Below are 12,908 nucleotides of genomic sequence, written 5' to 3'. Positions count from 1 at the left end.
TGTTGCTATGTTTTGTTAGGGCTGAACGTTCCTTAACTGAAAACATCTGTGTGGGTGTTTGGAGCCTTTAAACCTGGATTAATTCATTTCTGTGACCACATGGGGGCTGCAGAAACAAGCTATATGCACAACATTGACTGTCATACAGTTGAATGGCTAATGTGTTAGCAAACAATAGGCTATGTACATATCCAGCATACACACATAGACAATAAAAGAATGGACAAAGCGTCGCCGTAGACTTCCACGGAGACCAGTGAAGTCAATTAGAAGCACTTTTCCGGTGATGGCTGAGCATTGCTGCGCAGCCTCAAACTGAGCTTGACGACGAGATGTGACGTGAGCAACCTGTCTGAAAGTTGTAAGTCTTCTGGTAGCTGTGCCAAGAGAAATCTCAATCATTCCAAATCTTGCAGAAACAGAGAGTCAAGGGGGCGGGAAGGGGGGGGTGCTCAGGGTGCTGCAGCACCCCTGTGGGCAGGAGCTGGATTTTATATTTTCTTTATTTTTTAAATAATTACTAATTCGCTGTCTGACATTATTTATATTTTTGTATATCAAATAATGAGGCAAATAGCAAACAAGAGTTATGGATTGGTTTGAATATAGCCTACTAAAAATTAACTGTTATAGCTGCTATAGAGGTCAAAGTGAAAGTGAGTCAAGTGACGTGACTCACTGAGAAGCGAGCAGGCTGAGGCCAGTTGACTGGAACATTAGTTGTAGAGAAGAATATGTCGCAGAAAAGGATACAAGATTTTTTCTTGTATAGTAATGCAGCTAAAATTAGCAAGATTTCATTTGTAGATGTTACAGTTGATGTTTCCTCGTCCACCACCGAGGCAAACTCTGTTGGGGCAGCTGAAAAGCCTGTGTCTGAAATAACATAAAACTTCTCACTCTCACCCATACACTGCACTAAAATGACGTATTTAGCTGTCAAAATCCGAAATATTTCCTGGGGAGAGAAATCGTCATACATCCATTATTTTGTTATTCAGCACCCCTGATCAAAAATAGGCTCCCGCGCGCCTGGAGAGCGTAGGTATATGTAAGGAGATAACATAGGCACAGGCTAATTATTGCTAACTAAAATGCTAGTTAACATTAGTAATTAAACCTAAACAGCTAATGTAAGTCAAAACTGCCTGCGAGCTTCTCCTGACTATACGGTAATTTGTCTACTATGCGACAGAAAGTTGCGTTGTTATGACACAATTGTTAGCCTACTTTTACAAAAACGCCTACTACGGAGCCATAACATGAGATACAAGCTAATGGAGCCTTTTATACATTGTCGTGTTTCTTTAGAAATAAACAATAGACAAATAGAGTCTTTAAACGCGTCAGATGTAAAGTTATTCGCTGTCAAAGTGACGCCAAAATGAATGGCAGTCAATGGAATGCTAACGGCAGGTGATGGCTTGTTAGCCTCAGAAACTCCCCATTGGAGGTACGCTTTCCAGACGCTCGCTTGCCCCCTTGCAGACACAAAGCAACATAGGCATTCACTTCAAGTCGTGTTTCAGGCAACCTGAGAAAAGTAAGTCCAGTGTTTGCTCCCCTTTTAGATCTATTTTGGTTTCCACAACTCCTGGGGGAAATATCTGGCTCTTTAAGGAGATTCCATTCAAGAATGTAGGTCTCCTTTGTCAGTTCGCCATGTGTCTACCGGGCACAAATGCTCCCATTGAGCGGATCTTTTCGCTCCCACGTTAAAGGCGCTACTCGTCACACGGGCAAATTTTGCTGTCACCTGTGCGCAATTTCACCGTAGGCTTTCAGCCAAAAAATTGATTCTTGAGCAAATTCACTCCTCTAACAAATATACGGAATTAATGTTTCCATCTGCTCTATCAAATGAGATTACATTTGTGTGTGTGTGTGTGTGTGTGTTGTTGGTTAGAATAACACTGGGAACACTTTACGGTAAGGGTACATGAATTATCATGAAATGTGGTCATCACTGCTCAAATTCTTATTTGAATAAAACTTGTGCATAATGATGTACCCACCTTACCTAATGCTTTAGTTGATGTGTTGTTCATGCATGTGCATGAGGTCACGAATGAGAGGCTATGAACTCATGTAAATTCTTGATGATTCATAAGATATAAAGGAATGAAGTAATGCACAAATCATGAATTAATTCATGCATGAATTCATAATTCATGTACCCTTACCGTAAAGTGTTACCATAACTTTAGTTCAAGCCTGTGGCAGCAGTTCCAAATAATTCGTTTTGTGCCATGCAATGAAGTTTTTCACAAGTTCACTGGACTTTCTGTTGTTGACGGAAACCTGGCTGAAACCAGGTGATGACAGCGCCTTCTCGGAGCTCCTCCCCCCCAGCTGTTCTTTCCTCAACTCGCCCAGAGTGTCAGGTCGAGGTGGTGGGCTGGCCACTCTCTTCAAAGATGAGTACAGATGCAGATTATTACCTGCATCCTGTTATTATAGCTTCGAGCTTCAGCTGTTTGTGGCTGATCTGGATTCTCCTGTGTTGTGTGCAGTTATTTATCGCCCACCAAAACTCAACAAGGATTTTATGAGCGAGTTTCCAGAGTTTTTAGCTGATGTTGTTCCTAAATATGACAAGCTCCTGGTTTGTGGGGACTTTAATATCCATGTGTGTTGCCCCTCAAACCCACTTGCTCATGATTTTAAAACTCTTTTGAACTCATTTGGCCTTAATCAATGTGTGGAAGGGCCGACATCATCTTGGCCACACCCTGGATCTCATCATCTCATATGGGCTTTCAGTTTCACTCAGTGAAATAACAGAAACTGGTATTTCAGATCACTTCCCCATCAGGTTTGAGATCAGTGTTCCGCCACCTGCTAGTAGGCCTATATCCTCTGCTTCTAGGTGCCGCTGCATCACCTCCTCTACAGCTGGAGAGTTTGCTTCTGCGTTTGTGGGCTCACAGTTTTATGCAAATAATGATCTGGTATCTCCCTCTACCTCAGATAACATTCTCTCTGTGTTCCACTCCACATGCACTGACATTTTAGACTCTATTGCCCTTGTTCGGACTAAAACTATTAAACCTAAGGCGGACCCTTGGCTAAATGACACCACAAGGACCCTTAGGCAACACTGCAGAAAAACTGAACGAAGGTGGAAGAAGGACAATTTGCATGTATCTCTGGGTTTATTAAGGGACAGTCTAGCAGCATACCAGAAGGATGTGAAGGTGGCGAAGATGCAGCATCTCTCATCTGTCATAGCTAGCAGTTGCCATGAACCTAGAGTGTTATTCAATGTGATAAACTCTGTTGTGAATCCATGCACCTCTGCTCCAACAGATGTTTCAAATAGTACATGTGAGAATTTTCTCTGTTATGTTATTGACAAAGTTGCATCTGTCAGGCAAAACGCCAGTGCTAATTTCAATGTGTTTGTACCTGCTGCTCCTGTGCACTCTGCTGTGTTTGGGGAATTTAAGCCAGTTTCTCTGACATTGCTAACTGAGGTAGTGCAACACATGAAACCGACCAACTGTCCTTTAGACATTGTTCCTGCCAGGATAGTGAAGGAGGCTTTTAATAGCAGCATTGGGTCAAGTCTTCTTACTTTTTTTTTTATTCCTGTCTTAGTTTAGGTTCTGTCCCAGCTGCTTTTAAACATGCTGTGGTCAGGCCCCTACTTAAGAAGCCTCAGCTTGACCCCACAGTATTGTCCAATTTTAGACCAGCTTCACATCTGCCTTTTCTGTCAAAGGTTTTGGATAAAGTTGTTTTTATACAGTTACAAGCCTTTTTGCAACTGAACTGTGTGTTTTTTTCACACAACCTGGTTTTAGATCACGTTATAGCACGAGTCAGAGTCACAGCGGCGTTTGATACAGTGGATCATGCAGTCCTCCTCTCTCGTCTTGATCAGTGTGTAGGCATCCAAGCTCAGTACTTACATGGTTTAGATCCTATTTGACAAATAGAAGCTTCTCTGTCATGATTGGTGACTTATCCTCGTCAACTGCTCCTCTCTCCTGTGGGGTACCCCAGGGTTCTATTCTTGGCCCCATCCTGTTTTCCTTATATATGTTGCCTTTAGGGGCTATTATAGGAAAACATAACCTGTCTTTTCATTGTTATGCAGATGATTTACAAATTTATTTGCCTATGAAACCGAATGACAGTATCGCACTAGACACCCTGCTTAGCTGTATTAATGATATTAAAGTGCCCATATTATGAAAAAACAACTTTTTTCTGTGATTTGGGGTGTTCTTTTGTGTCTCTGGTGCTTCCACACGCATACAAACTTTTTAAAAAATCCATCCATGCTGTTTTGAGTGAGAAACGGTTTCTGAATGTGTCCTGCCTTCAGTCTCCGGGTGAGCTGTTCAAAATCTTGTGACGTCACAAGCCGAAACGAGCTGGCTAACCGCAACCGCATTAGCGTTAGCATTAGCATGCTAACGCTAATGCTAACGCTAGCATGCTACCTCGTTCTCAATAGCAAAGCACTGCTACAACACACACAAGTTCACCTTAATCTACAAAAGAACTACTTACATGTGCGCCCTCATTTAGAAGTCTCCCAGCTAATTCTGCCTTGTAACTGACCAAAGTTGGAGAAACAGCTTTCTTTTACTGTCTATGGAGCTAGCTAGCTGACATGATCTACATCGGAGCTACTGCGCATGTGCCAGTGCAATCAAAGATAGTACAGAAGAAGAAGAAGAAAAGAGGTCTCACTCTGTAGCTAAAACAGAGACCAGCTAAAAAGAGTATCTGCAGCAGTGAGAGAGAGCGGTGCAGTACAACAAAAATATGGTGTTTTTTGAAAATTAAACCATGTAAACCTATTCTGGTACAACCTTTAAATACAATTATGAACCTGAAAATGAGCATCATATGGGCGCTAATTTGAATGAAGCTAAAACTGAGTGTATCGTCTTTAGTACTTCAGGTATGCGGTCCAGCTGTGAGTTTGGGAGCCCTGGCTTCATACCTTAAGCCAGCTGTCAAAAATCTGGGGGTTACTTTTGATTGCAACATGAAATTTGATAAGCAAATCAGCAATGTTGTTAGAATGAGCTTTTTCCAGCTTTGTCTCCTGGCTAAAGTTAAACCCTTCCTTAACAGGCATGATCTAGAAAAGGCTATTCATGCTTTCATTAGTTCAAGGTTGGATTATTGGAATGATCTCTATGTTGGTCTGAACCAGACCTCCATCTCACGACTTCTTATACAAAACGACTAACTTGTACAAAATGCTGCTGCTCGCTTTTTAACAAATACATCTAGACGCGCACACATCACTCCTGTTCTCTACACCCTACATTGGCTCCCTGTGCGTTTTAGAATCGATTCTAAGATTTTATTGTCTGTTTTCAAGGCCTTAAAAAGCCTGGCCCCGGAGTATCTGTCCGAGATCTTAACCCTGCGTGAGCACAACCGGTCCTTGCGGTCCTCAAATCAGCTGGTTTTAGAAGTCCCAAGGTCAAAGTACAAACGGTGGGGTGATCAGACTTTTGCAGTTGCTGCCCCGACACTCTGGAACAAGTTACCCCCTGAAATTCGGACGACTACAGATGTAGCGCTTTTTAGGTCTAAACTCAAAACTTATCTGTTTAGAAAGGCTTTTAATACATAGTAGTGGTGTGGCAATTTCCCTCTCCTATTTATATGTAACCTTTTCTGATTTTATTGTTTCTATGTGTCATTCTTTTTATTGTATGATATGTTATATGATGTGTGTTTTAGTCTTGGTTTCTGATGTGAAGCACTTTGGATACCTTTTGGTTACTGTAAAGTGCTATATAAATAAATGTTGATTGATTGATTGATACCAAGACAATTCATGAATATTAACTGAGATACCCCATTATGTTGTGAGCAGTAGGCCTACGTGTGCTGTTGGCAAAATTGTGTCTAATCTGTCTGTGTCTATGTCTGACCTGGGCTGGCACATGTTCACGTTAACAAGCCGAAGTGTGTACGTGCACGAGCACTACGGTCACACGCAAAGTGTCCCAGTTTTAGTTCCGGGAAATCTGGTCACCCTATGCTAACTATTAAGTAGCTGCATGCTAACGCGACATAGCTGTAATCTTGGTGGCCAATGCTGGTCATTTCTCCCCAAATTCCGGTCACTTTACCGCTGGGACATGTCCGGTTGTGTAATATTTTGTTTAGAAGCCTTTATTGGTGATTTTTCACGGTACAAAGTCCTGCTATATACTCTGTTGCAGTAGCTCCAGCTTCAACTAGCTAGTGAAACAAAACTGGAGCACACCAGAGATTCCAGGAAACACACTGGCCAATCAGAGCAGACTGGGCTTTTTTGGGAGGAGGGATTAAAGAGACAGGCATTCCATACAGGTGCAGCAGCCACGGGCAGTATGAGAAAAATAAAGTGGTTTTTTTTTAACATTAAAGCATGTAGACATGTTCTAGTACAAACACAAAGTGGAAGTTTTATGCTATATGCTATATAATAGTTTCCCTTTAACATGGTTATCTGTGTTCTACTAGCCATGTTGTTTTGCAATCTATTAATAGAAAGCAAAGCAGGCTTACTAGCAGACAGCTGCACTCAGCACTTAGGAGGAGCGATTGTTTAATTCTGTTATATTCTCACCAATCAATGCGTTCACTTCAAAGCGATGGGAAACGCTTGCATCCAAAGTAGATTGATCACTTCTAATACAAGTCATTAACATACAAGTTGTTAACAAGTGAGGCCTCTGTACTGTATCTAGGAATCAAGAGAGTCATCGATAAAGCCAATTTGAGACTTTTAATGTCTTAAAACCTTGAGTACAGACTCCTCCACTCCAGAACGGGATCAACCACTGTTAAACCGTTTTCTTTCTTTCTTTCTCTGCTTTTCTGTTTATCTCTCTCACTCTGTCCTTCGTTCACTCACTCAACCTTAGCCACTTAGCTTGAAGCCTGTACTACGCCGTGAGACCACTGGTATACTTTACTGATGATAAATTTATAAGCCAAACGGAGGGGAAAGTATTAAACAACCTTGTGAATAGCCAGGGTTCGCTTAAACCGAGGCAGTGTATCCTTTTCATCAACAAAAATAACTCTTCAAAGGCAGTTAAAAGCATGCTTAGAAAGTAAAAGGCCACTTTAGCAGACGAGGCCAGTGTTGGGAGGGGTGAAAAACAGAAACAATCCAACCTCTGATGGCCCACAACCAGCCCTGCCCCACCACCCCCCCCCCCTTCCCTCCCTACTATTCCCAACCTCTGGTCACACCACTACCAACACAGCACACATACCGCCTGTTAAAAATAGCTAAATCAAGGCTTTGGAAAACATACAGTGTCTTTAATAATTCAAGCATTGGTGGGTTTGAATAGCCTCTTTAGCGTAGAAATATACAGTCTCCTGATATAAGATCAGTCCCTCAGGGGGCTCACTCAACATCTTAACTGCAGTATGGTCTGTTTAAGATGCAACTACCTGTCTTATCATATTAAGTAGAGAAATGGAATGTACACAGGACTGTATGGGGTGTACCAGCAATTTCAAAAATATATATTTTTTAATAGGTGTACATTTAAAAAACAACAACCTCTGAACTTGTATAACACTCTACAAATCCATGAATCAAGTGCAAAGTTTTGCAGTAAAGCAATTATTGCAGTTGACTAGCATCTTTACTGGGGTTGTGGACTAACACAGGATTGTAAATATTTAATTATCTTTGCACCCAATGCACATTCATATTTCATCAGGTTTCTTGCAGTTTATTCTCAAAGCAAAGTGTTGGACTGCATAATTATTTCAGTTTAGCATTTTTTTCCCAACCTATTACTTTCATAAATACAGGAATTTGAGTTATAGCTCCTCAGAGGGCTAATTTAAGAAAAGCGTGCATTAATTAATACAACCTAGATAGAAAGGAAGAAATCCCTAAGTAAGTAAGCTGTTGGCAGATATCAAGGATGATTTTCGCCTTCAAAGGAAATGGGGATGGATTTGAGAGGATGCGGCGGTTTAATCAATACTGTTGACTCTGGAGGTTGGCAGGTGCAGTTGGTGCGTACCTCTCAGTAGAAGCATTTCCATCATTCAAGAAGAAAACCTCAACTGGAAATCTACTCCCAACTTTCCAAGGCTCCTAGTTGTGGAAGTGTTTAATCGTAGCTAATATTCTGATTTTGCTATAAAAAGTAAAAACCCTGTTAAAATATTCATCTGGGCATTTCTTTGTCTACTTCAGTGTACAGTACAGAACAGTATGCGACTTCAAACATTTTGTTGTATGCTTCCATTTGTGCGTATGTCTATTCTCACATCAGATGTGTGGGATAATGAAATAAATATCGAACTCTTAAATATTTTAGTGCATTCTAGGAGTAAAGTGGAAGTGTTTTTCTGACAGAGCTTGCCCCTCTCCCCTCCTTCACCCCCCTCTGTCTCTCTTCACAAATGCATTGTGTGCACTGGCCGGCCCAATCCATCACTCGGCGTCTGGCGGGAGAAAAAGCACTTTCCCAGGGTGGGTGTTTTTTAGTTCTGCCAGCGCTGCTGTTTCAGTGGGCACCCGTGAGACCTCGCTGATGGACACTCTGGTCATCACTGGCAGGGAGCTTTGGGACTCTCTTCAACCTCCCATCCCCTCCCTCTCACTGCCCCCTCTCCCCTCTCCCCTCCCCTCCTATCTGCACCTCACCTCGTGTTTTCACCAGCGCCTTCCTTTGTCCCAGCAGTGTTGTGCACTCCTTTTTGACAATGATGACTACTGTACGTGCCTGAATTCTCCCTTGCAAAGTGGCTTGGCCTTCAGAGACCAGCCACACTCCGTTCAAGGTCTCTGGCCTCTCCGGGTGTTTGGAGACATGAGCATACGCTTACAGCGTAAAAACTTGTACCGGCAGGGGAAGATAATTAGATTTTAGATTATAATTATGATAGTTTTTAATAGGGATAGACCAATTATCGATCTTTTTTTTTTGGCAGTTAGCAGATTATATGTATCAGGGTTTTATTTACCTGATAACCGATACAGTTCATTCATTAAAAAGTGTACTTTGGCTCCACTACAGCTCTGTGTCTGTCCCTCTGCTTTGGTTTCACTCACCACTGAGTCTGACTTAATACTTAACACCCACAACACTATCTGACTGACACTATCTTTTACTGTGTATTATGTTGAATGTTTCTAATTTATTAAATAATTGCTTAAAGCATCAAAACAAAGTTTTGTGTTGGATTTTGTAACATTCCAAAATCTTAATTTTGACTTAAAGACTTTCTTTTTTAATCGTTCCAAATATCGGTTATCGGTTTTATTAACTACTAATAGTCAGTATCGGCCTTGAAAAAACATTATCGGTCGATCCCTAGTTTTTTTGTTTTTTTTTAAAGATTATTTTTTGGGCATTTTAGGCCTTTATTTATAGGACAGCTGAAGACATGAAAGGGGAGAGAAAGGGTAAATGACATGCAGCAAAGGGCCGCAGGTTGTAGTCAAACCCGCGGCCGCTGCGTTTAGGAGTAAACCTCTGTATATGGGCGCACGCTCTACCAAGTGAGCTACCCAGGCGCCCTGATCCCTAGTTTTTAACATACATAAGTTTGAGTCTGGTGGAAGATTACGTTCACATTTCTGAAGGGATTCTCAATGGTGCAGCCAGTGTGACACACAGTATTTTTCACCAGCGATTGACCAATTATCGGCCTGGACGATTATTGGGGCTGATATCTGGCAATTTGCAGATTATCTGTATCGGTGTTTTATTTGACAGATAACCGATAAAGTTAATTCATTAAAAACATGTCGCTACTTTGGCTTCGCTACAGCTCTGCAAGCAATGCAAACAAACTGTTAGCATGTTCAAATTTCAGAAAGCTATTTTTGTTTTTATTTATACATTTTTTTGACTGTGTTTTATGTTAAAAATGTAAATTTTAAGCATTGCAACAAACTTTTTTGTTGGAGTTTGTAACATTCCAAAATGTTAGTTTTGACTAAAAGATTTTCATTTTTACTGTAAATGCATATCGGTTCCAAATATCGGTAATTGGTTTCATTAACGATCAGTATTGGCCCTGAAAAACCAGTATCGGAAGACCCCTATTTTTCACAGTGGCTCCCATTCAGCCCCATTTTTTAATCACAACCAGGCAAAGCACAGAAGAAGAGGGTTTTGCGCATGTATGTGCTCGGAACAATTATGTAGAAATAAATCTATTCAAATTGAAGTCTGCTCCAGTTTTACAGAGACAAACTGAGATTTGATTTCCAAAATGCTCGCTCGTCTCTTCTACACAAAGAAGCCAGCGGGGAGAGGGTGCAATCGCTGGAGAGAAGTGGGCTGGAAGGCAAATCTAGATGATGCGTATGTTCTTAGAGTGCCCCTGGGTCTTCCATGGGTAGGTAGGATCTGACAAAAGAGATCTGTACAACAAAAAAATCCTCCACTCTGCTTGAGCATGGGATATTAAGCCCAGATAAAGATTCTCTCTTAAACATACTCCCTTCTCGCTTTTCATCCCCTCTTTTCTCCCCTCTCTCTGCAGTGGCAGAAGAAATTACCCATTGTACCATTAGATAAACCCAAACAGCCCTCTCCGTAAGACCTCCAGTTCCTCGTGCAGTCCCAGCTTGGTGTCCCTCGGGTGTTGGTTCAAAAGGAAAACTCTGCGGTGCCTCCGGGGGATGTTTAACTCATTGCAATGGCAAGTATTTAGAGAAAACTCAACAAGTTTGAGGCTGTCAAAGCTAGAATCCAACTGTCAGGCAGAATTATGTCTCAGATGCGTCTGATGTGAGGTAATGACCAATTGCATCATTTTGACAAACCCACCATCGATGAGAACTAGGGCAGACGGCGATTGCTTTTGCACAAGTGTTTCATTTGAATTTGAAACACTGCTGCTAAGTGCATTAAGTGATGCTGATTAACTAAGATTATATCTGCAGCAGAGATGTGATTTCTGTGTTGATACAGAGCATAAATTGAGGCAGAGCAAACTGTTTTTTTTTGAGTGGCTGATGAATAATTGAACGTCAGCAGAGGGTACATCAATAAAGTGGTAATGAAGCATTTTTGTGTGAAATTTCTAATTCTCAAACTCTGTCACTCTCCTAGCAGTCTAAAAACATCTGGTGTTATGTAGCTTACTGTATGTTAATTGGATTCATATTAAATGGCACCTTTTCAAATGTGTCCACATTTGTTTTTAAAGGAATAATAACACCACCATTAATGCTACTATCGCAACTGCTGCTACAGTTAATAATGATTATTTTGGTTTTATTATCATTATTGTTATTACCATTACTACTGCTAATACTATTACCTGGTTTTTGCCACGCCATAGAGCTATTTCATCTCAAATAGAATATTTCTTAACCCTAGCCCTAAACCTGTTAGGGTTAGTATAGAATTACAAAATACAATAAACACTAAATACACAAAGCACTTCAAATCCTCTGTGCTGATGATGATGATTTGAACAGCAGCCGTTTCAAAACTGAGGCTTTGGTGCCCTCTATCTTTGAGTCTAGGGGGCAAAAAAACATTATTGATTAAATGTAAACTGATCAACTGTTTCTTGGAAATGTCATTCATTTGGAGTCATTTTATATGACATAGCCTATAGTCATAAATCTATGACGGACATGAGAGTAGATACGGGATTATTCTGTCGACAGAGATGTATGTGTCACCTGATGCTGATCTTGTAGTAATGCTGAATAATTCAGTTTTTGTTGTTGTTTTTTTTACAAAAGTAACCCATCACTTAGTTTTTTATTTACAACTGTGTCAACAGGTCACTTTCTTTGGAGTAAAACTGTTCCTTTGTTCTACCTTTTTCTAACACAGTTGTGGCATGTTGTGTCCACCTGGAGTAGGGTTGACCTTCTGCGAGGCAGCTACCTGGTTAAAGAAGTCCATTTTCAAGGCTGTTCTTGCTCAAATCAAAACTCCATTATAGATTTTACCTCCAGGGGAACCTAGGGCTCACAAGGTCCTTGGCAATTTTACCTGAGGAAGAAGCTAAAAGGATTTGAATCTCAGAGGATGGGTGAAGAGAGGGAGGGTGTGAGGACCAGAGAGAGGGTGGGATACGCACCCCAGGACCCGAGCCCCTAATCTTTCTCTGCCAAGCAGGGAGCAAAGCAGAGCAAAAATGGAGATTCAGAGATGGTTCAGTGCCACTGAACCCTAAAACATCAGGGCCTGCAGAAGTGGTGAAGGAGGCAGATAAACCTTGCGGTTTGAAAAGAAGAGCTGGGATATTGTTGCAGAGTGATTGCCAGGGGAGTTAGTTTCAGCTCCCAGAAACGAGAGCTTCCAATACATTTAACATATACGAAAGAACAACAGCTTTCTCTCCCCACACCATCCTTAACTATTTGTACTAACAAGACAGATGGAGGCCAAAGATGCAGACAGATCACATCAGGACATCTGTCACTTCATGGCAACAGCCTCCTTAATAAGTGACAAGGCTTCCTCACCCGTGGGCACGGGATGGGGGAAGGGTGAGGTTACTGTCTCGGAGCAGTGGCTGTGCAAAGCAGCCGTCAAAGTCATGCGGTGCCCTTTTTTTAAAACAACTTGTCCCAATTACAGCCTATCACATGCGATCTGTGCCCTTGATTATCATCCTGGGCAGTAGACATCAAAGCTGCCTTCATTGGGTGCTGACACGAGGCTGTGCAGTAATTAGTAGACTTCACTGAAGAGGGTTTCATCACCAAATGTTTTCAAAAATACTGAATGTCTTAATTTGCAGGATGGGGGTGGGTGGGTGTGTGGGGTGGGGTGCGGTTATGTTGGGAGAGAATGATGCCCTACAGAAATAATTAAAACATAATTACAGCTGTGCAAGTGCTCACAAAGTGCTGTCGCTGAAGATCTGTCACTTTCCTCGGGGCCTCGGCGGAGACAAACAGAACCAGTTCACAGCACAGCCATACA

The 12,908-nt window shown here is 41.5% G+C and overlaps 1 long non-coding RNA gene across 1 annotated transcript in view; it reads left to right on the top strand.

Annotated features, from left to right (window-relative positions):
* LOC144523681 (uncharacterized) overlaps window positions 1–11,079 on the top strand; it is an 88,142-nt gene extending 77,063 nt beyond the window's left edge. Inside the window, exon 5 of the long non-coding RNA XR_013502535.1 lies at window positions 10,498–11,079. This is a non-coding gene — a long non-coding RNA (uncharacterized LOC144523681). The remainder of the gene's footprint in view (window positions 1–10,497) is intronic.
* Window positions 11,080–12,908: the final 1,829 nt, after the last annotated feature.

The sequence above is a fragment of the Sander vitreus genome, chromosome 9 (genome assembly GCF_031162955.1).
Source record: "Sander vitreus isolate 19-12246 chromosome 9, sanVit1, whole genome shotgun sequence".
In the NCBI taxonomy this organism is placed as follows: domain Eukaryota; kingdom Metazoa; phylum Chordata; class Actinopteri; order Perciformes; family Percidae; genus Sander; species Sander vitreus.
This window is presented reverse-complemented; position numbering and strand designations above follow the sequence as displayed.